Genomic DNA, 25426 nt, shown 5'->3' with positions numbered 1-25426 from the left:
AAAAGTGGGACTTTAATGGACCATGAACAAAAAATTATTCTTATAAAACAGAAAATATATTGTTGCATAAATATTAGTATTACACAGTACGTGATATATGATAAAAACAGACACATGGTAAAAATGAACAACATGGGACAAAAAACTGGATTAACCCAATTCCACTGTCAGAGGAACAGAGGAAATCCAACATGTTTCAATGAAGTAGAAGTCTTCTTCAGGGACAATGGGCTGAAGAATTTCAGATATGTGTGATTAATCCCATATGTTGTGCATTTCAACCAAGAGAGATCAAAACTCAAAAAATAAGAGGAGACGGAAAGTGTCCAAAAATGTGCACATTCCTACATGGGGTCACTTTTGGACACTTTCCATCTTCATTCTGTTTTGGTTCCTCTGTGTTGCTCTGGCGCTCCGGTCTCCTCTTATTTTTTGAGTTTTTTTATCTCTCTTGGTTGTGTAATAGTGTGTAATACTAATATTTATGCAACAATACATTTTCTATTTTATAAGAATCATTTTTTGTTCATGGTCCATTAAAGTTCCACTTTTGAGGAACTTTTAAGCAATTTTTAAATGCATTGGTTAAAAAAATGCTGGGTATGAAAAAATACATTTGTTTTTTATTCTTGGCGTTGCCTTCATTTAGAATGACAGGTGATCACTGATTTTTTTTTTTTTTTTTTGCAGCAACCTGCGTACGGGGCCAAATTAAAATGTTAAATGGTCAATCCAGTTAAAGCCACAAAAAAAACTCCAGTTCACTTCTAATCTATTAACATTGTTGTCAATCAAGATGAAGGTGGCACTCCTTGGACCCCTGAAGCACTTTGCCTACTTTTCAGACTGGAAACACTAAACAACCATTGGTTGGGGGAATTCACAAATAAAATGGTTGTGGTGCTCTAAACCATCTCACTTGGGTGAATGTCACCACAATAATGTTTGCTTCTACCAAAGAAGGAAATTTGTTAAAAGTGACAACAGCTTGGGGCTACCCGATCCTTTGCTGAAAGCATACAAAAAACAATGAAGTATAAAGAACAAATACTCATAAATTAGGTGAACACCATCTAAACCGACCATCGCTAAGACCCCCTGCGTGCAAGTAGGCAGCAATTTTACAATGACAGTTTCCCTGATTAACCACTTGCCACCCGGCCTATAGCACATTGATGGCTGGGCATTGGCTTTACCCTTCTGACTGGACGTCATATGACATCCTTTATGCCAAGGCGCTCGTGTGTGCCCCTGGGTGGCGCGCAGCGCGGAGATCCCTGGTGCGGTGTGTCCCCTGGACACAATGCATCACTGATCACGATAAAGTGCCTATGCTCTTTATCATGTGAACAGCTGTACTCAAATCACAACTGATCACAGTGTAAATAGTATATGCTGGTTATCGTCATTCCTCTCCTCATGCTGACAGCGACTTTCCTCAGTGGGGACATGCACACAGATAATCAGTGCAGCCCCATCAGTGATGCCTATTAGTGCCCATCGTTGCTGTATATCAGTGCCGCCTATGAGTGCCCAATAACACCGCCTCATCAGTGCCGCCTATCAGTCCGTCAGTGTAACTTCATCAGAACACATCAGTGAAGGAGAAAAATTACTTATAATATTTTGTAAATAACAAAAACTAAGAAAACTTTTTGAAAATTTTCGGTCTTTTTTCATTTGTTTAGCAAAAAATAAAAAACCCAGTGGTGATTATATGCCACCGAAAGAAAGCTCTATCTGTCTAAAAAAACAATGATAAAACTTTGAGTACAGCGTTGCATAACTTTGCAATTGTTATTCAAAGTGCAACAGCGCTGAAAGCTGAAAATTGGCCTGGGCAGGAAGAGGGGTGAAAGTGTCCCGTATGAAGTGGTCAATTCGCTTTAAAGTGAGGAAAACCTTAACAATGATGGTCTCCTTATTTGCTCCTCTTTGGTCTTTTAAATATACCACTGACATTTTGTTATTTTTTGCACTTATCAAACAAGTATATCTGTTGATGCTGCCAGAAATCAAATAAGCTCAACTTTCGGTGCTTTCTGACTGTGTTTTATCAATTAGCATTGATTTCAGCTCTCTTTATGAAATACCAAACATCTCCTCCTTATGTTGGGAAGAATGGGAGGTAATCTGTAGCCCTAACACACTTGCTGCCCCAAGGGGACAATGCTGCTCCTTTATAGATACAGTACAGTACAATGAATGATCATTGTTATCCTAGGACATAAAGGGGGTTATTTACTAAAGGAAAATCCACTTTGCACTGCAAGTGCACTTGAAAGCACTGTAAGTGCACTCGCTGTAGATCCGAGGGGGCCATGCAAGGAAAATAAACAGCATTTTAGCTTGCACATGATTGGATGATAAAATCTGCAGAACTTCCACTCATTTCAGATCTACCCCTTAGATCCAGAGCAACTGCACTTCCAAGTGCACTTTCAGTGCACTTGCAGTGCAAAGTGGATTTCATAAATAACCCCCAAAGTGTGTCACTGGTAGGAGCAATAGGTAAAAATAAAAAAAGAAGAAAAGCCTGAAAAAAAATCAATCACCAGATTTAAGGACTGGTAAGATGCCATGTTACATTTTTGTTCTTGTGTTTAGACAAATTTTAAGCTATTTTGGAACATGTCCAAGGAACATAAAACAATGAGCCCCTATGTTTCTATCATCTCCAGTACATGTGTGCGAGGTTAAGATTGAAAGATTGAAGAAGTTCTGGAGATACTAGAAATACATCTTTTATGTGTCTGCATACATATGCACGGACAAATTAAATGTATCATGTAAATAAATTAACACAAAATGTTACAAAAACACTTGTTTAAGTAAAAATCCATCTAAAATGCTGTGTCACTTAAAAAAAACAAACAAAACAAAAGCAAAAACAAGATGGAATGCTTTCACTGTTTTACTCTTCTACCTTGATCATGAAGAGCAAGAAGCATGCAAACTAAGGCAGATCCCGTTTATTTATAGGGCTGAACAGAGATAACAATGAGAGGTGGTGGCTTCACAATCAGCCAATCAGACACTTGTATACATTCAAATAGATATCAGGTAGTGACGTATGCGATCGCTCGTGTGCAGAGCAACATGTGCAGTTTCTGATCAGGACTCTGTGCATACTCCCACAGTTTACTATTGACGCGAACCGTACTCCACGAGGCTCAGCGGGCCATGCTTTGTACGATTATACTATTGTTCCCATGTACTTAGGTCTGTTTGCCAGGAGTGTTTATGCAGTCGCCTTGAGGTAGCCAGTCACTTAGTGAGGCATTATCGAACATCCCTTAAATGCCGAACTGATCTCCATGTCCATGGGAAGGTTTCCACAACTAAAAGCCTTTCACCAGTGTCTGTATGTGCGGACACACTCGCATGAGCGTATGGCAGCAAAACTCACGCTGGGAGACATCTGGCAATCTACATTAAGGAAAATTTCCACAACATACCCTCTGCTGGTTGGGACCATTATAGGCAAAGAATGTACTGTATGTGAACTTATATAGGTGTAAATCTAAAAATATAAATCTCTTTATTGGTACAATTTCATTAAAATCCACTATGCAATAAAAACTGCCGCTACATAATACACGTATGAATTGCAAAATTGTAGTTACAACAGCAACCTTGACCACAATTATATAGATTCCTAGGCATTTCATGGTGTTTTTATATTTCTAAATATATAAGCTCACATACATTCTTTGCCTATAATATTCCCAACAAGCAGAGGGTATTCTTTTCAATACAAATAACATGTGGTGTCTCAAAAATACATTTTAATTTCTTTCTTTTACTGCTGAAATATGATTACTCTGTCTCCAAGATTGCTTTTCATTAAAATGGATGAGTTTCTTTTTTAGCAAATACATATGATTTTGTATATTGTTTTTCTAGAAGAAAAATTTGTTGTTCATATTTCTGGCTGAAAGAAGCCAACGATTTGCCTCCAAACGTGCCTCCTATCAAAGGATGAGATTCTCTTGCCCAAATATGCCATTTTTAAAATCTGTACCTGAAACTATTTAGTTTCAGGTAAAATTCCTCACTCAAATAGACCTAATCTTTGCCTCAAAATTATTTTCCCATTAATAAGGTTGATATTTTCTGCAGAAAATCTGTACAGAAATTATACTACACAAAGATTGTGTCTGTTTTTATATGTATTAATGAAAACTGCATGCTCTTACCCTCAAACAATGGCCTATCCAAAAAAGCTTAAAAGGTGTACTTAACTACTTCAATAAAGCGAATTCACCACTTCATACGGGGCACTTTCACGCCCTTCCTGCCCAGGCCAATTTTAAGTTTTCAGCGCTGTCACAATTTGAATGACAATTGTGCAGTCATGCAACACTGTAACCAAATACAATTTTTGTAATTTTTTTTTTCCCACAAATAGAGCTTTCTTTTGGTGGTATTTTATCACCACTGGGTTTTTTATTTTTTTGCTAAACAAATTAAAAAAATATCTAAATAAAAAAAATTGTTTTAGTTTCTGTTATAAAATTTTGTAAATAAGTATGTTTTCTTCTTCACTGACAGGCACTGATGAGGCTGCACTGAAGAGCACTGATAAGGCAGCACTAATGAGGTGGCACTGATAGGTGGCATTGATAGGCAGCACTGATGGGCAATGATGGGTACTGATGGCTGGCACCAATGGGCACTGATAGGCATTAGCGATGGGCATGATTGGCATCTGTGGGCACTGACAGGCATTATTGATGGACACTGATTGGTATTTGTTATGGGCACTGATTGCCATGTGTGATGGGCACTGCTTGGTATCTGTGATGGGCAACGATTGGCATCTGAAGGGCACTGATTGGGTTCTGGGGTGGGTACTTCTGATGGGGGCTGTGCAGGTAACGAATGCCCTGATTATCAGCGCAGACCCCCCTGTCACGAGAGCCGCTGATTGGCTCTCCTCTACTCGCGCCTTGTCAGCGCCATCTGAGGAAAGCCGATTACCAGCACTTCCTGGTAACCACTGTGATCAGCTGTGATTGGTCATCGCGGATTATGCGGTAAAGAGCCTACATCATTGGCTCTTTACCAAGATTTGAGATGCGTGTGTGGAAGCGACACGCTGCACCCCCGATCACCGCTAGGGGCATGTGCACATGAGTGGCTTATCCTGCGTCATATGACACTCAGTCAGGATAACTGATGTGGTTAAATTCCCTTGTATTTTTCTGTTTTTACATTTCAAATACAAATTCATTATTTTTCCTAGAGGGGAATAAAAGAGTACCTGTAATTCCTTATATTGTTCTGCTCTTTTGTCTGGGAAAAAATAATCCATTTTTATTATTGGAATATGCAATCTGCTTATTGTATGGCAGACAGCAGCCTGTCAAAGCAGGATTATTGCTTATTTTTAGCTGTAATCTACTTTATCTCCCTCAGAAAAACCTGCTTGGCCAAAAAAATGTACATGCTTAGAAGCAAATCTGTCCATTTTTGTCTTTTTTCAATCTGTGAAAAAGGAAGCCAATTTTTAGCATGTGGATGCAATCTGCTTACTCTCTTCCTCAGAAATTGCTGCCTCTTTCAACAAAGGCTTGAAAAATGTGGTGCAAGTTTGTTCAAAGTTTACATTTTCAGTTGTTCATTTACCTATTTAGTTCTAGATGAAATATACATTCTCAGTTGTTTAGAAACTGCAGCCTGTCTAGTCTTTCATCTCCGAAAACAAGATACTGAATTTTTTCTTCAAGATGTGACATGCTTGCTCTCCCCCTTAAACATTGTGACCAATCGAAAAAAAAACTCAAAAAAAACTCAAAGGTGAGAGGCAAATCTATGCATATTTTTCTTTAAAATTTAAAACCAATAGACAGTATTGTTTTTCTTTCTAGAAGCAAGATGCCTATTCAGTCCCTAAGAGATTTCAGCCTGTGCAGAGGGGCTTAATAGCTGTGGTGCTAAATTGATTATTTTTTCCTCAGTCAAACAAACAGTCAAATCTAAAATTTTTCCCTAGTCGTCTTCCAGGCCAGCCCTTGAGAGATGTAGCCCCTCCCTCGAATCGGATAACATTTTGCCCCTTTTAGATTTTTAAGGTGGTCCCTGGCCAGTTTTTGTGTTTTCTCCATCCAAAGAGGACATGTTGCCTGAGGGACCAATGGAGGACTCCATCTCTCAAGGGCTTCTAACAGGGAAAGCGCGTGTATGTGAGACTCTGGGTTTCCGGGGAAGAGTTCTGTCTTACCCGAGTATCTTGGTGGTGGAGGTCGATTCTGGCCTCAGTGATCCCTCCTTGGCAGCGGGCGTGTGGTGATCCGGTCCCCCTCCCTCTTAGCCCAGGCTGGGATGAGAGGTGGCTGGTGTACTCATTCCCTTGGAGGCTCCAGCAGGTGGTATGTCCCTCTTCAGCCAGACGCCTCCTGACCCAGGCACACTGGCGTGTCCCTTCCAGGGCAGAATGACATCATCTACGTGCACAGAGGGGAAGTGGTTTAACCCCTTAAAGGTGCAGGGAGGAATGGATGGCTGGCTGGTACTCCATGTGGACGTTGCCACAGGTGCAAGTGTGAGCGCTACACAGCCCGTGGATGCAAGAGGATGAATCAGAAGGACATTTTAGGTTGTCCTTGGATGATGTGGAGGACCTCTTGGGGGCCTTTTTATAAAACATTGGAAATTTGAGGAAGATAAGGTTCACCTTTCCAAACATGACATGATGTATCAAGGTCTTCAGAAAAAAGAAATCTAAAGTATTCCCAGTTCACCAAGTGTTGTCTAGGGTGGTATGTAAGCCTTTTTTCACAGCCAGTCACAAAAGGAGATTTCCATTTCATGATGACCCACAAGCAGTATAGAATAAGTATCCAAAAACTAGATGCTCCCCTTTACAAAGTTTCCAAGAGGTCGGTGCTTGCCTTTGAGGATATGAGTCACTTAAAAGACTATATGAACAAAAGCGGGGATATAATTCTAAAGAGAGCATGGGAAACTAGTGTGGCCAGCTTGAAACTCACTTAGCCACAATGTGTGTAGCAAGAAACCTGGATTTCTGGCTTTCCCAGCTACAGAATCACACCAAGAACGGCACACCTGGAGAGGAGATCCTCAAGTCCTTACCAGTCCTCTTTAAAGCACTTGGTTACCTTTCTGACGCATCAGGGGAATCAGTGAAGCTCTCCGCAAGGGCAGGAGGCCTGGCAGTGGCAGCAAGAAGAGGTATCTGGCTCAAAACTTGGTTCAGGGATTCGGCATACAAGTTAAGGTTATGCAATCTGGCCTCTTCCAAAGACCTTTTGTTCGGGCTAGGGTTGGATATAGTCTTTCCTACCGAGAAACAAAAAAACGGTCCAAAAAAGTTTTTTTCGTGGACAAAAAGATCACAAGAAGAAATGAAAGATCAACCTAAAAAGCACTGGACAGGTCATAAAGGAGAACCAAAGAGCAACATTCTCTTTGACTACAGGATGCTAGTAGGAAGAAGACTGGCTACCTTCCTACCACAATGGCAAAAGAGAACAGCCAATAGGTACATATTAAACATTGTTGTCAAGAGTTACACTCTGGAGTTCAACGCTGTCCCTCCAGAGAGGTTCCTCTTGACAAAGCTTTTAAGGGACCCTGAAAAGGTTCATGCACAGCCCCTTCTATTGGGAGAAATGGTGGACCATGAGTGCTTATTCCAGTCCCAAAGGAAGAAATGTGCAAAGGTTTCTATTCTCATGTGTTCCTAATCAAGAAGCCATAGGGGAAGTTTTGCTTAATCCTAAATTTGAAGCCCTTGAATCAAGCAATCTGTTACAAAGATTCCATGTGGAGTCGATTTTTTTCAGTAAAAAAACATTCTTCAACCCAAAGTGTTCATGGTGACCATGGACTTGAGAGATGCCTATGTCCACATCCCCATTAGGGAAAGCTCCCAAAAATTCTTAAGATTGTCAGTGGAGATAGCCTGGAAGGAACATGACTTCCAGAGCAGGGCTCTCCCCTTCGGCCTATCCTCATCACCAAGAATATTCACAAAGGTGTTGCTTTGACACCTCTGAGGTTGAAGTCCATGACAGTGGTTCCTTATCTGGACAACCTCCTGCTCGTGGACCCCACGGAAGCACAGCTGACAAAAAAATCTTATGTAAGCTTAGCAATGACTAACGCCACTGGGGTGGATACTCAATCTAGTCAAATCTTTGTTCCCCCAATTTCTTCTGGAAGTATTGGCTTCTGATCCACTGACCTGAGATGGTACCCTAGAAAAAGAATAAAGTCCAGAATCTCATCAGGAGAACAGGTTCCTTACAGAACAACCAACTAGTGTCTATCCGAGAGATTATGCCTGTTCTGGGCTTGATGACATTGGCAATTCTGGCCGTCCAGTGAGCCAAATTCCACCTAAGACCCCTATAAGCCTTTCTATCTGTGGGAGCAAAGACAGAGAGATCTAGACATGATGGATATTCTTCCTGCAGCAGTGAAGAGCGCATTGTGGTGATAGAGGAATTGCATAAATTTAAGTCAGGGCTTAGTCTGGTCTTTCCCTATTTCTCACAAGCTGACAACGGATGTGAGCAGATGGGGTTGGTGGGCCCATCTGGCTGACCATCCAGCCCAGGGGAAATGGTTCCAGGAAGAAGGTTTGGCTTCTTCAAATTGGAGGGAACTTACAGCAGTAGCAAAAGCAATCTCTCACTTTCAAGACCAGTTGAGGGGACGCCATGTTCTAGTCCTTTCAGACAATTCATCTACAGTAGCATATGTGAACAAACAAAGGGGCACAAGAAGTCCAACCTTGATCAAGGTTTCAAATCATATATGCCTTTTGCAGAAAAAAAAATGTATGACAGTGGTTCACCTCAAAAGAGACTGAAATCAATTTTTCAGATTTTCCTCTGTCGCCAAGAAACATCATAGGAAGAGTGGGAATTACACCCAGAGTTTTTCACAGAGATCACAGCACATTGAGGAACGCTGGAAATAGACCTGTTTGCGTCCCGCAAGAATGTAAAATCGGATCTTTTCTATTCGCTAAATCTGCGAGATCCAGACTTGGGGATTAATGTGCTTCAATATCCCTGGAGATTCAAAAAATGTTGTACCTTTTCCCCAGTGCATCTGATTCCCCGGGTTCTCAACAAATTCCTGTGTGAACAATGTTAATTCTGAACGCACTGTACTGGCCAGAGAGAGCTTGGTTTTTTCAGCTACTCTCCCTTTCAGCAAACCAGCCCTGGCTGCTTCCTCGCAAGGAAGATTTGATGTGTCAGGTGCCTTTATCAGGTTTCAAGCTGGGAAGTTTCAACTGGACGGCCTTGCTTCTGAAGAAGACATCCTGAGATCAAAGGGGCTTTCAGACAGAATTGTGACAACACTTCTAAGTGCCAGGAAGCCAAATACTAGAGCCATTTACAAAAAATTGGGGAAGTAATGTAATGTTTGATACATGGAGAATGGTAGATTAAAACTGGACACACCACCTTCCAATACCAAGGAGCAAGATCTAGTGTCAGGAGGTGTTTATTGAGATATCTGGATGCTACAAGACAGTTTTGGTCATTAGACCTAAAAAAAAAAGGAAACCAAGCATCCAAGAACACCTTGGCTAGATAGATTAAGTCAGCCATTCTGGAGTACTATAGAGTTGACGAGGGCTACAAGGGCTTCAGCAGCTACATGTGTGGAAAAGGCTGGTGCTAACCCAGAGCAAATCTGCAAAGCGACGACCTGGTTAAAGTTCTCCACCTTCCACCTCATCTGGACCTAATCTCCAGCCAGAACCAGACTTTTGGGAGGAAAGTCCTACAAGTGGTTGTTGTCCCCTAGCCTGGTGAGTACTTGGTTATCCTCTCAAGGGCTGGCCTGGAAGATGAATGGGGGGGAAAACCGGAGTTATGCCCCGTACACACGGTCGGACTTTGTTCGGACATTCCGACAACAAAATCCTAGGATTTTTTCCGACAGATGTTGGCTCAAACTTGTCTTGCATACACACGATCACACAAAGTTGTCGGAAAATCCGATCGTTCTAAACACCGTGACGTAAAACACGTACGTCGGGACTATAAACGGGGCAGTGGCCAATAGCTTTCATCTCTTTATTTATTCTGAGCATGCGTGGCACTTTGTCGGTCGGATTTGTGTACACACGATCGGAATTTCCGACAACGGATTTTGTTGTCGGAAAATGTTATATCCTGCTCTCAAACTTTGTGTGTCGGAAAATCCGATGGAAAATGTGTGATGGAGCCTACACACGGTCGGAATTTCCGACAACAAGGTCCTATCACACATTTTCCGTCGGAAAATCCGACCGTGTGTACGGGGCATTAGACTTACCGGTAACTCTGTTTCCAGTAGTCTTCTAGGACAGCACATTCCCACCCTAAGTATAATCTGTTGTGGGGTTTTGTTGTTCTGTATGTTTTTCAGACCCGTCCTTCGGTTCCCGTGGGTGACTGGCCAGGGACCCGAGGGCCCACCTTAAAAATCTTAAAGGGGTAACGTGTTTCCTGATTGAATGGAGGAGCTGCATCTTTCAAGGGCTGTCCTGGAAGACTACTGGAAACAAAGTTACCGGTAAGTCTAACTCCAGGTTTTTTTTAATTTTACAGGTGCAATATGCCCACCCCGTCAGCCAGAAAGTCCAGCCTGTCCATACAGGCTTACGATCCGTGGTGCAATACAGTAACATTTTTCCATCTTAAGTCTCAGAAATTTATGTACTATGTTTGGGTCTTCAGTCATGAAAAAAAAACACTGTTATTTGTTTTATCAAGATAGAGAAAATTGAGTACTGTCCGTGATACTTTTTTTATTTGCATACCCCAAAAGCTTGTCCTGAAAAATTGTATGTTAGTGCAAATAAAAAAAGTATCACGGACAGTACTCAATTTTCTCTGTCACAATTGCACTAATACGGCTACAATCAAATCAAGTATTTTATCAAGATGAAATTTGCATGCTCTGTCTCTCTCTGATATAGCATCTTAGCTAAAAAGGAGTATGTACTGGCCAACAAATCATTTCCTATTTTCTTACCAGTGGCTCCAGAACATTTCAATCTAATTAAACACAATATTTCTGACTCCTGACTATGAAATAATAAACAGATTTATTTTTTTTCAGAATACCATATGCCTCATTTTTTTTCTCTAACATAGTGGCCAAGTACAAATGCTTGCATACATTGAAGCACGTTTATATAATATTTATGGCTGCTGTCTTTGAAATATCATCATACTCTGTTAAAAACAGACTTTTCTCTCACTCTTTTATTGCTACTCTGTGTTCCAATTAACTGCTTAAGGACTGCCCCATGTACAGACAATGTGGCGGGGAAGCCCTTAAGCACAAAATCACGTACCTCTACATGATTCCTTTCATCGGCTCTGGGGGCGTATGCGCACGCTGCTGGAGCCCTGCTTCCACTGTGATTGGACACAGTGGGAGCCAATCAGCGGGTCCGGCATTTGTTTCGAGAGAGGCAGAACGGTGGTCTGCCTATGTAAACAAGGCAGATCGCCGTTCTGCTAATAAGAAAGACAGACTGTGTGTTTCTGCTAAGCAGGAACACAAATCTGTCTTTCTTCAGTTAAAACATCCTCCACACAGTAAGAAAGCACTCCCAGGGAACACAGTTAACCCTTTGATCACCCCTGATGTTAACCCCTTCCCTGCCAGTTTCATTAGTGCAATGATAGTGCAATTTTTTTAGCACCGACCACTGTATTGGTGTCATTCGTCCCCAAAAATTGTTCGTGTCAGATTTTTCTGCCACAATGTCAGTCTCGCTAAAAATTGCTGATCGCCACCATTACTAGTAAAAAAAATTAATTAATCCATAAATCCATAAATCTATCCCATAGTTTGTAGACACTATAACTTTTGCGCAAACAAATCAATATATACTTATTGGGATTTATTTTATCAAAAACATGTAGCGGAATACATATTGGCATAAATTGATGAAGAAATTAGATTTAAAAAAAAAAAAATATTGGATGTGTTTTATAGCAAAAAGTATTCAAATATATTTTTAAATTTAAAATTGTCGGCCTTTTTTTGTTTATAGCGCAAAAAATAAAAACCACAGAAGTGATCAAATACCACCAAAAGAAAGCTCTATTTGTGGGAAAAAAAGGACATCAATTTCTTTTGGGTATAGTGCTGCACGACCGCGCAATTGTCAGTTAAAGCAACGCAGTTCAGTATCGCAAAAAATGACCTGGTCAGGAATGGGGGTAAACCTTCCGGAGCTGAAGTGGTCAAACTACATACATAATAATCTACAACCACTATGCCATATGTTTAGCTGGTGTTTCTGCAACATGTCACTGTATTTTTTTCTTTATTTGCCTTAACAACTGCCTCAAGTGTGCGTTTGTGGTTTTGAGGTGTTTTGGTGCATTCTGGGTTGAAATTTTTGTACTTTGTACACAATACAGTGCGGTGCTAAAAAGAAGATCACAAGTTACAAGTGTCAAGTTACTTGTTAACATACAAGTCAGTAGAAATATAAAAGAGGATTGATTCAGAAGGTCAAATGCAAGTCAAAAGGAGGGTGTATCCGGATTAGGAGGAGTCAAATCCAGGTCATAAGTATCTGTGAAAGAACTCAGAAGCCTCTCACTTTAAACTAAAGTGGAAACTATTTGCACGTAAATGCAAGTTTCATTCATCCATCTGCTGGACATTATGATTGATCCAAACATCTCACATCTCACATCTCTTTCCTTTGCAGAATACACAAGTGATTCCATTACTGTATTCCGTCCTAAGAGACAAAGAGCACTTTGCGAAGCCAGAAGAGTTTTACCCTCAGCACTTTCTGGACTCGAAAGGAAATTTTGTTAAGAATGAAGCTTTTATACCATTTTCTGCAGGTGAGTAATTCTAAGGATGGAAACTTTACAGTGGCCTGAAACAGTGACAGACTGTCAGTAAAGGGCACCAATGCAGAAGTTCAATACAAGGGCCATTGTAAACAAAATCACAAAATTTAGTTTTCTAAGATGCAAATAAAGTGCCATATTTTTAAGAAAATGAGCATGCCCTTTCCACTCATTAATCATGGTTACATATTTTAATGCACATGTATCTTGATACATATGGACAAAGCACATGCATTTATGTATTTAGCACAATGTATTGGAAACTTTGCAGCCTCAAAAAAAAAATGCTGGTGCTTCATCTTTCACCACAATGTCCCCTAAAAAGTATATCTAATGCCAAAATATTTTTCTTATAAAGTATGAAAGTGTTAAAGCCCCTGTGAGGCTCTTTTTGCCCTTTGGCTCTCCAACAAGGGAGATCTCCCTTCATTTTCTATCCTGGAGATTGAACAGCAAATGAGAACAGATCCCTCCAAAATGAAGGGGATGCCTAATTTATTTTATGAGTTTCCATGTCTGTTTGCCCCTCTGTTATGTTTTTCCATAAAACCTTGACCTTAAATCTTTGGCTGGCTGGTGCATAGTTGCTCAGTCATGCCTTGCCCTGAGTGTTAGAGCCTGTGTTACTGTGGCTATATATGGAGGTCAAGCCAATTTTCTCTCTGCTGGAGGAGTCCCTTTGTAATCTGCCTTTTCCCTTTCTTCACTGTCCATGATTTGAAGTGCAGAGGCCGGCGCTGCTCATTTTTACTTTAGCATGGCTGTGCAGGGCAGAAAACCCTTTGCTTCAGGACCACAACAACACACTTCAACCAGCTCTTAACCTCTTCAAAATTACGTAGGCAAATAGGAATGCTTCCCAAAAAATGCCAAAACTGCTGAAAGGGCATCACTGGAAGTGATTTCTGACATCACAAATTCCTGCCTTTCTACCTTACCTGGCTATTACACATAAACTAAGAAGCAGATCCACATGCCGCGCAGGCCTAGATGCCCCCCTCCCCTCTTCAAGCCTACCTTCCAGGCTGGAAGTATAGCAAACAACTGCAGCCAGTGGCCTAGAGTCCATCCAAATCTCCCGTGGTAATAAAAAAAAAAGATGGGGTGAGATGGGGGTGTCGTAAAGCCTAAACATTTTTTACCTTAATGGCGCATTTCTTGCATTAAGGTAACAAATGTTTAGACATCACTATTCCCCCTTACCCCCTTTAGATTTTTACCTACCTGAATGGGGATACTCTGCGGAGGGAAAATGCAGAGAGTGCTGGCAGGGGACCTGACAAGAGGGTGTTTGGGGCTAATGGAATTGCATAGAACAGGTACGTATAAACCTGTTTGCTATTATTAAAAAAAAGTATTTACAATCACTTTAATACTTACAAAGACCGGGGGCGTGGCCAGGGGTACTAAATGGAACTAGAGGAGCTGGGTGACAGAGTCAACCATATAGAGAACAGGATGGGGGATTATGCTCGGGCTCACAATGAACTTTTAGATGCTCACAATGACCTTACAGAAGTAATCTGCTATATGAATATTAAAATGGCGGACTGGGAGGACTGGTCTCGTTGGAATAATGTTAAATTCAGGGGCATAGCTGAATCAGTCCCTGCCGCTGAACTCCTCTCGTTCCTACAGAATATGATAGCAGAATTGCTTCCTTCAGTGAATCCCTGGAATTTGATAATTGATCAAGCTCATTGACTCCCAAAGCCATCCTTCCTCCCTAAAAATCCCTAGGGATGTAATGGAGAAGATTAATTAATGCACGTTGCGAGACAAAGAAATTCCCTGCCTGAACCTTACACTGGAATATTGTTATATGCAGATCTCTCCCAAGCGACTGTTTTAGCTCGCAAAACCTATTGTTTACAGTGTGTTTCCTGTTGAAGGAGGAAAAATCATGTCTTGGGTAGCTGTCCTCAAGTATGAAGAGGGGAAACTTTCATTTAACAAAAATTTTAAATAGCCACAAAAGGATATTAATAAATTTAGTGTGCACCAAATGCCTTTGAAAACCCATGAATTACTTTGTAAAAGTAGCAGTGACATCATCACTATGCTTCACATAGTCTGTGCAGAATGCAAAGCTATGGGAGGGACCAGCAGGTCCCCTTACTATGGGCTGCCTGCAGAAAACTACAGGAGGGTTCGGCTATAACACCAGTACCTGCACAAAGAGAACTGTAGCTCTAATTCGTTTTTATTATAGAAAGTTCAAAGCATGCTGGATTGCTGCACAAACCTGAAAAAATACACAAAGTATACAGTATTTCCAAGTAAGAATACCCATGCCAATTGCCTTTAGACACCATTTTTTTATTTAGGAGGTTAGCTTTAAGTCTAGCCATGACACTGTAACAGATAATCAGTGCAGAGGAAGTTCAAGTATGAAAAAAAGGACAGGTAATCAAAAACTTTTCCATAAGGACAGCCAATCAAAAAATGTTCTAAAGTCTAAAAGGCAACATATGCAGATGACACTTAGAGGTTGATTTACTAAAACTGGAGAGTGCAAAATCAGGCGCAGCTCTGAACAGAAACCAATCAGCTTCCAGTTTTTTTTTTTGTTTTTTTTTGTAAAGCTTAAATCCAACAAGCTGAAGTTTAAAGCAGATTGGCTACCCTGCACAGCTGCACTAGATTTTGCTATCTGCAGTTTTAGTAAATCACAACCCCCCCCCCCCCAATGTAAATTATGTGTTTTCAACTAGATGGACACACAACAGTAGAAAGATGTCTGTATTACACCTAGTAAATATTTATATTTAGTTATTTAAAAAAATTGATTTCTTCACTTTACTTTTTTTTCCTAAGGTAAGAGAAGTTGTGCTGGGGAGACCTTGGCTAAAATGGAGCTGTTTCTGTTCTTTACCACATTGCTGCAAAACTTCACCTTCCAGGCACCACCAGGAGCAGAACTGGACCTCACAGGAGCTGTTGGCTTTATAACCCATCCACTCAAGCATGACATCTGTGCAATTACTCACAATTAACACAAACTAGAAATAAATATAGGATTAAGGATCTGAATGGTCAAAATATTCCCATGTATATCTGTAAAACTGAACAAGATAAAGAAAATGAGCTATGAAGATAAATAATAACAGCTAATGGTTAATAAATTAGTCAGCCAGAAATAATTTAACAAGTTAGTATAGGAATTAAATTATACAGTACTAATATAGGGCAATAAGTTCTGAAGAATAATGTACATTGACTGTAAAGTACACAAACCATCCCTGGCCCTCCTGAACTAAACTATACTAGAAAATAGGGATGAGCCGAACACCCCCCCCCCCCCCGGTTCGGTGCAGGGCAGAACATGCGAACAGACCAAAAATTTGTGCGAACACACGAACCCCGTTAAAGTCTATGGGACTCGAACGTGAAAAATCAAAAGTGCTAATTTTAAAGGCTAATCTGCAAGTTATTGTCCTAAAAAGTGTTTGGGGACCCGGGTCCTGCCCCAGGGGACATGTATCAATGCAAAAAAAAAAGTTTTAAAAACGGCCGTTTTTTTCGGGAGCAGTGATTTTATTAATGCTTAAAGTGAAACAATAAAAGTGTAATATTCCTTTAAATATTGTGCCTGGGGGGTGTCTATAGTATGCCTGTAAAGTGGCACATTTTTCCCATGTTTAGAACAGTCTCTGCACAAAATGACATTTCTAAAGGAAAAAAAGTCATTTAAAACTGCTTGCGGTTGTAATGTAATGTCCCCCCCTCCTCAGCCCATTACCAGGCCCTTTGGGTCTAGTAAGGATATTAAGGTGAACCTCGCACCCAAATTTTTTAAAAAAAGGGCGTGGGGCCCCCAGGCCCTATATACTCTGAACAGCAGCAGTATACAGGTGGTCCCCGGGTTACAAACAAGATAGGGTCTGTAGGTTTGTTCTTAAGTTGAATCTGTTTGTAATTTGAAACAGTTACATTTTGTAAGTGTAGCTCCAGCCAAAAAATCTATTTTTAAGCTTTTTGGATAACATAGGGAAGGGTTATCATCACCCCTGTAACATTTGTTTTGCTGTCTGTGCCCCTGTTCAGAATATTTCACCTCACTTTCTTTCCCAATGACAAATTAATTTTGAAAATTTGGGGTTATTAGGGAAACAAGGATTGGTGATAAAGCATCAGTGGGGAGACACTTTTTTTTCCCATATTAACTCTTGCAGGAAAGAATTTCACTTCCTAGGGGTAGATTTCCTCTCACTTCCTGTTGTCTCCCTCCGTTTGTAAGTCGGATATTTGAAAATAGGGGACCACCTGTATATACTATACGGCCTGCCCTATACACCCCGTGGAAAATTGGGCCTTAGGTGTTGGTAGTACCAGAGCACTGTAAGCCTTCACAGTTGCTCTTGGTGGGCACTGGAATCGGTCCTGCTGTGAAATATTATATCAAGAATTTTAATGACGTGCCCCCCCGTTAAACAGGAGCAGAAAAATTGGGCCTTAGGTGGTGGTGGCACAACACTGTAAAGCCTCACAGATACTTTTGTTGAGCGCAGGAACAGGCCCTGCTGTGAAATATTAGATCAAAAATTGTAATTACGCGCCCCTGTTAAACAGGGGCAGAAAAATTGGGCCTTAGGCGTTGGTGGTGGTGGTGGCCTAACACTGTAAAGCCTTACAGATACTTTTGTTGAGCACAGGAACAGGCCCTGCTGTGAAATAATAGATCAATAATTGTAATTAGGTGCCCCTGTTAAACAGGGGCAGAAAAATTGAGCCTTAGGCGGTGGTGGTGGTGCCACAACACTGCAAACCCTCACAGATACTTTTGTTGAGTGCAGGAACAGGCCCTGCTGTGAAATTTTAGATCAAAAATTGTAATTACACGACCCTGTAAAACAGGGGCAGAAAAATTGGGCCTTAGGTGGTGGTGGTGCCCTGAACCGAAAATATTCTTAGAAGCTATTATTATAAAAATTGAGGAGGAATAGGATAGTCACTCAGCATTAGGGATGAGCTTCGAGTTCGAGTCGAACTTATGTTCGACTCGAACATCGGCTGTTCGCAAGTTCGCCGAACAGCGAACAATTTGGGGTGTTGGCGGCAAATTTGAATGCCGCGGAACACCCTTTAAAAGTCTATGGGAGAAATCAAAAGTGCTAATTTTAAAGGCTTATATTCATGGTATTGTCATAAAAAGTGTTTGGGGACCTGGGTCCTGCCCCAGGGGACATGGATCAATGCAAAAAAAAGTTTTAAAAACGGCCGTTTTTTCGGGAGCAGTGAATTTAATAATGCTTAAAGTGAAACAATAAAAGTGTAATATCCCTTTTAAATTTCGTACCTGGGGGGGGGGGTGTCTATAGTATGCCTGTAAAGGGGTGCATGTTTCCCGTGTTTAGAACAGTCTGACAGCAAAATGACATTTCAAAGGAAAAAAGTCATTTAAACTACTCGCGGCTATTAATGAATTGCCGGTCCGACAATACACATAAAAGTTCATTGATAAAAACGGCATGGGAATTCCCCACAGGGGAACCCCGAACCAAAATTTAAAAAACAAAATGACGTGGGGGGTCCCCCTAAATTCCATACCAGGCCCTTCAGGTCTGGTATGGATATTAAAGGGAACCCCGGACAAAATTTTTAAAAAATGGCGTGGGGTCCCCCTCAAAATCTATACCAGACCCTTCAGGTCTGGTATGGATTTTAAGGGGAACCCCGTGCCAAAATTAAAAAAAAAACAGCGTGGGGTCCCCCCAAAAATCCATACCAGACCCTTATCCGAGCACGCAACCTGGCAGGCCGCAGGAAAAGAGGGGGGACAAGAGAGCGCCCCCCCTCCTGAACCGTACCAGGCCACATGCCCTCAACATTGGGAGGGTGCTTTGGGGTAGCCACCCAAAACACCTTGTCCCCATGTTGATGAGGACAAGGGCCTCATCCCCACAACCCTGGCTGGTGTTTGTGGGGGTCTGCGGGCGGGGGGCTTATCAGAATCTGGAAGCCCCCTTTAACAAGGGTACCCCCAGATCCCGGCCCTCCCCCCTGTGTGAAATGGTAAGGGGGTACCCTACCATTTCACTAAAAAACTGTCAAAAATGTTAAAAATGACAAGAGACGGTTTTTGACAATTCCTTTATTTAAATGCTTCTTTCTTCTTTCTTCTATCCTCTATCTTCCTTCGGTTTCTTCCTCCATCTTCTTCTTCTTCTGGTTCTTCTGGTTCTTCCTCCAGTGTTCTCGTCCGGCATCTTCCTCCCCGGCATTGGCATCTTCTTCCCTTCTTCTCCTCGGGCCACTCCACATCCATGATGGCATGGAGGGAGGCTCCCACTCTACTCTTCTCTTCATCTTCTTGTCTTCATCTTCTTGTCTTCATCTTCTTTTTTGGGCTGCTCCGCATCCATGATGGCATGGAGGAAGGCTCCCGCTGTGTGATGCTTCTCCTCTTCTGATGGTACTTAAATAATGGGGGGTGGGGCCACATGGTGACCCCACCCCCCTCTGACACCCGAAAAGAAGATGAAGAGAAGAAGACGAAGAGAAGAGCGGGAGCCTCCCTCCATGCCATCATGGATGCGGAGCGGCCCGAGGAGAAGAAGGGAAGAAGACGCCGACGCCGTGGGGGAAGATGCCAGATGAGAACACCGGAGGAAGAACCAGAAGAAGAAGAAGATGGAGGAAGAGACCGAAGGAAGATAGAAGAAAGAAGAAGCATTTAAATAAAGGAATTGTCAAAAACTGTCTCTTGTAATTTTTAACATTTTTGACAGTTTTTTAGTGAAATGGTAGGGGTACTTTTGTACCCCCTTACCATTTCACACAGAGGGGAGGGCCAGGATCTGGGAGTACCCTTGTTAAAGGGGGCTTCCAGATTCCGATAAGCCCCCCGCCCGCAGACCCACACAACCACCGGCCAGGGTTGTGGGGATGAGGCCCTTGTCCTCATCAACATGGGGACCAGGTGTTTTGGGGGGCTACCCCAAAGCACCCTCCCAATGTTGAGGGCATGTGGCCTGGTATGGTTCAGGAGGGGGGCGCTCTCTCATCCCCCCTCTTTTCCTGCGGCCTGCCAGGTGGTGTGCTCGGATAAGGGTCTGGTATGGATTTTTAGGGGGACCCCATGCTGTTTTTTTTTAAATTTTGGCACAGGGTCCCCTTAAAATCCATACCAGACCTGAAGGGTCTGGTATAGATTTTGAGGGGGACCCCATGCCATTTGTTTTTTTAATTTTGGCGGGGTTCCCCTTAATATCCATACCAGACCTGAAGGGCCTGGTATGGAATTTAGGGGGACCCCCCACGTCATTTTTTTTTTAAATTTTGGTTCGGCGTTCCCCTGTGGGGAATTCCCATGCCGTTTTTATTAATGAACTTTTATGTGTATTGTCGGACCGGCAATGCATTAATAGCCGCGAGTAGTTTTAAATGACTTTTTTTCCTTTGAAATGTCATTTTGCTGTCAGATTGTTCTAAACACTGGAAACATGCGCCCCTTTACAGGCATACTATAGACATCCCCCAGGTACGAAATTTAAAGGGATATTACACTTTTATTGTTTCACTTTAAGAATTATTAAAATCACTGCTCCCGAAAAAACTGCAGTTTTTATAACTTTTTTTTGCATTGACCCATGTCCCCTGGGGCAGGACCCAGGGGCCCAAACACTTTTTATGACAATAACTTGCATATGAGCCTTTAAAATTAGCACTTTTGATTATTCATGTTCTTGTCCCATAGACCTTAACGGTGTTCGCGTGTTCGAACAAATTTTTTGCCTGTTCGCATGTTCTGGTGCGAACCGAACAGGGGGGTGTTTGGCTCATCTGTACTCAGCATATGCAGTCTTCAAGGGATCCCACATCCATAGAAAAATCATTCAGTTACATCAGCATCAGGTGCTTGGTAGCTGGTGATCCAAGACTGATTCATTTTTATGAATGTGAGCCGATCAACAGAGTCTGTGGACAGGCTCACTCTGTGATCGGTTATAAAGCCTCCAGGAGCACTGAATGTGCATTCAGAAAGAACACTGGATGCAGGACAGGCCAGTAGCTTGATTGCATTTTGAGCAAGCTCTGGCCAGTGGTCCATCCTCAAGACCCAGTAACCCAGTGGATGTTCTGGTGGAAAGGTCTCCAAGTCTGATCTTGCCCCTAGATATTCCTGCACCATGTAATTCAGATGCTGGCGATGGTTGCTGGCACCAATCAGACCTGGGCACGGAGGACTGAAGAATTGTCTGAAGGCATCGGTCAGCCAGCCACCTTCTCCACCACTCTTTCTGTGACTGAACAAAGCCTCAGCAACACATTGTCCAGCACCAGGAAACTGTAACCTCCTAGGCTCTGGAAACGCATTGCACAAACCTTTCTGCAAGGCCTCCCAAAGATGTTTCATCCTCTGCTCCCTCTGCGAAGGCTGGATAAGTTCTGCAACCGGATCAGGGAGGCCATGCAGCGTAGGTTTGCAGAGGCATTCGATCCTGAGTCCTCTGGGTCACTAAGGATCACATGATCCTCAACCACCTCCTCCCAGCCACGTACAACTCCATGGGTTTCTAGGGACTGAAAACGATCCCTTGGAGACTGCTGCTGATGCTGAGTGTTATCCTCCACCTCCATGCTGACACAATCCTCCTCCTCTTCCTCCTCCTCTTCTTCTTCCTGTGTGATCGGTAGGCCTGCAGGAATACTAGTATCTTGATAAAGGGGGCCTTGAGAGGTAAGGAAGTCCTCCTCTTCCTCCCGCTGTTCTGCCTCAAGTGATGCATGCACTGTCACTGCTTACCATCCTCACCATCCTCATGGCCTCCTCAAATGATGACAGGACAGTGCATGCATCTTTGATCAGTAGCCACTGGTGTGGCGAAAAAAAAGCCAAGATCTCCTGACCCTGTCCTGGTGCCATACTCACAGGTACTCATTGATGGCCCTAATCAGACCAACTTAAGCACCGCATGGCATTTTTTTGCCTAAGTGCTTGCATAGCCCCTTGAACACCTACGGAGCACCTACGCTGGTTCAGAGGAGAAATCTGCAGAGGAAGAGGCCATAGAGGAAGAAGAAGAGGAGGGGGTGCAGGAGAGCTGTGGCAGAATCACCACTAGCATTTTGGAGGTGTGGTGGTGGAACAAGCTCCAACAATACTGAACCCTGTCTTACATCATTCCCAGCTGCCAGCATAGTTACCCAGTGCGTCGTGAAAGAAAGGTAACATCCCTGTCCATGCCTGCTGGACCATGAGTCAGCAGTAATATGCACCTTACTGCTGACCGCCCTGTCCAACGAGGTCAAGACATTGCCTTCCACATGCTGGTAGAGAGCCGGAATGGCCTTCCGTGAAAAGAAATGGCATTTGGGAACCTGCCACTGAGATACCACACATTCCACAAATTCATGATAGGGGGCAGAGTCTACCAGCTGAAAAGGCAGCAGTTGCAGTGCTAGCAATTTGGCCAAGCTAGCATTCAGACGCCGAGCATGTGGATGGCTGAGACCGAATTTCCTTCGATGTTTTAGCAACTGGGGTAGGGAAATTTGCTTGCTAAAATCCGATGTTGGTGTACCGCTAACAGATTGGCCGCAAGTACTTGGGACACCTATTTCTATACCTTCATTCCTCTTAGTGCAGGTTTCTGAGAGGACTGGAGGTATAGTGGGGTTGGAGATCCCAGCTGATAAGGAGTAAGGAGAGGTCCGCCTTGTTCTTTGATGTGGGTCTTTTAAGTGCTGGTGCCAACGGACTGCGTGGGAGGTCGTCATATGTCTGGTCAAGCATGTGGTGCCCAAGCAGCTGCTGTTTTGGCCACGCTTGATACGTTTCAGACATATGTTGCAAACAGCGATCTGTGCGATCTGCTGCACACGTATCAAAAAAGGCCCATACCAAAGAACTTTTCAAAATATGCGGGGAGTCAGCAGTGCCCTGCACCTGCTTAGCTCTGTGGTGTGATGCAATAGGGTGGCTGCCCCCTGTAAGGCATTCTACCTCGTTGGAGATGTGCGTCCTCCTCCTCATCTCTTCTATCAGGCACCCAAGTTGAGTCAGTGACCTCATCATCCCCTCCCTCCTTGTCACTGGAGCAAACTTGGCAGTATGCTGCAGCTGGGGGAACATGACTGCAGTTTCTTGACCTTCTTGGGCACCCCCCCTCTCTATAAGCTGATGTTACTCCCTTCCTCAACCTAGGTACCATCATCGGAGCCTTCAAATCGCTGCGCATCCTCCTGCAGCATGTACCCGACACTGTGGTCGAATAGTTTGGGGGACTCCTCCGTGCATGATGGTGGGGCTAGGGAAGGAGTGGCTGTTAACATGGAGCCGATGGAATAGGCCACTTAGGCAAACTACTCTGAGCCTGGGTGACAGAGGATGAGGAGGATGAGGAGGGCTTTGTTATCCATTCCACCAACTCTTCTGCATGTTGTGGCTCAATAATATGGCCAGCTGCAGGAAAAAAGGACAAGCGTGCCCCACGGCCATGTACTGAGGATGCACCATGTCCACGACCAGCAATGTTGACTGTAGACACAGAGCCTGCTTGCCCTCTTTTAGTGGCCTGTGAGCGTCTGCCTCTCCTTGGTAGCCTTCCAGACATGCTGTAAATTTTGTTTAGCAAAAAAACAGGAAAATTTCACAGGGAATGTATGAAAAACAAAATAAATAAAAACAAATTTCAGGAGTAACTAAATACATTTATTTTTTGGACGAAAACGAAATTCCGAAACAAAATATTTCAGTGTGCACATGTCTACTGCCTACTTACCCTAAGAAGACAGAACTGTTGCCTGCTTCTGCTGTGATCATGGGCTGTTGTTACAATGTTTATGCATATTCTTTTTTTTTTAATCTGTTTTATTGCAAACGACAGAGCATCCAAATCGCAGTATAACAAGCAAATATTCATACAAAACATCAGTTCTGTACATGAAATACAACAATAGTGCAATAAACGGTATTACAAAATAAACAAAACAACATAAATGTGTCTCCTGAATTCAATATGTTATCTATAAATTACACGTAGCACCCTCTAGTGTGTTCCTTGTGTCAGAGTAGATAAAATATATTTTAACTCATGTCTAAATCCTGTGAGTCTGTAATTGGGTCAGGGTTTATTAGAGGTCAGGGCTGGATGATTCATACAGGCAGCTCTCTGGTCCTCCCCCTGGTTCTGGAAAGTTGGAGAACATTCTGGAAGCTGGAAGGTGGAGGCTAGGAGGGTTGTTCTGCATTTTTAGTGGAATTTAGCCAATCCCCAGTCATTGGGCCTGGCAAGGGACTAAGTGAGCCCTTAAATAGGAATTCATGCCAGCAAGGGAGTCAGGTGGAAGATGGAGATGCAGTGCTAAGGAGACTGTCAGTGACCCTTGAGGCGAACCCCCTAGTCTGGGGGGAGTGCTCTGCCTCAGTCCGGGGCCTGAGAGCTGGCCTGGGAGGATCCTGACCACAGGAGATGTTTGGAAGGAATCTTCCCTGAGAGGCAGCAGGAGCAAGAAGGGCAGCATGAGTACTACAGCACAGTGCAAGGGGGGAGACTGCAACATGTAGCAGGTATCCATGGAAGATAGTGGTGTGCTTAAATCTTCCCTACTTCGCCCTTGGAGATATCTGGAGAGTCATTTGGGTAGTCTAGTGATGAGAATCAGCCAGATGGGCTGGTGGAAGAGCATCCAGGTGGGCTAGCATTTCCTGCAGTGGTAAAACTGGGACCAGTGTCCACGAGGGAGTTGGAGGTACTCCAGGATGCAGTTCACAAGGATTTGGATTTTGTGGGAATTTCAGAGACCTGGTTCAACAGCTCTCATGATTGGCTGGCAAACATTCAAGGGTATACCCTTTACCGCAAGGATAGAGAAGGTAAAAAAAGGGGAGGGGTATGCCTATATATCAAGAATAATGTACAAGTGAATGTGAGAGATGACATCACTGAGGGAGTTAGGGAGGAGGTGGAATCCTTATGGGTAGAGCTCCAAAGGGATGAAGCTAAGAGGGAAATAATACTGGGAGTATGCTATAGGCCCTCTAACCTGAGGGAGGAAGTGGAGACAGATCTCCTATCACAATTTGGATTAGCAGCAATGATGGGAAGTGTTATCATAATGGGGGGATTTTAATTATCCAGACATAGACTGGGCGGAGGGAACCGCGCCTTCATTTAAGGCTCGCCAGTTCCTTAATGACTTGCAGGACAATTTTATGGGTCAGATGGTAGACACACCAACTAGACATAAAGCATTACTGGATCTACTGATTACCAACAATACAGACCTGACCTGTGGAAATACGGGGCAATTTAGGTAAAAGCGATCACAGATCAATTAGTTTCAGTATAAATCACACAAATAGGAAACATAAAGGGAATACAAAAACACTGAATTTCAAAAGAGCCAACTTCCCTAAACTACAAACCTTGCTAAAAGGCATAAATTGGGATAAAATATTAGGAACAAAGAACACAGAGGAGAGATGGGTTTGCTTTAAGAGCATATTAAATAAGGGCATTAGCCAACGCATCCCATTGGGTAATAAATTTAAAAGAGCGAGCAAAAGTCCCGGATGGCTTAACTCCAATGTAAAAATGCATATTAAAGCAAAGGAG

The 25426-nt window shown here is 42.8% G+C and overlaps 1 pseudogene; it reads left to right on the top strand.

Moving 5' to 3' along the window:
* Positions 1-18129, top strand: part of LOC141139172 (cytochrome P450 2K4-like) — a 114284-nt pseudogene extending 96155 nt beyond the window's left edge.
* The last annotated feature ends 7297 nt before the right edge of the window (positions 18130-25426 follow it).

This window comes from Aquarana catesbeiana, linkage group LG04 (genome assembly GCF_042186555.1).
Source record: "Aquarana catesbeiana isolate 2022-GZ linkage group LG04, ASM4218655v1, whole genome shotgun sequence".
Classification (NCBI taxonomy): domain Eukaryota; kingdom Metazoa; phylum Chordata; class Amphibia; order Anura; family Ranidae; genus Aquarana; species Aquarana catesbeiana.
This window is presented reverse-complemented; position numbering and strand designations above follow the sequence as displayed.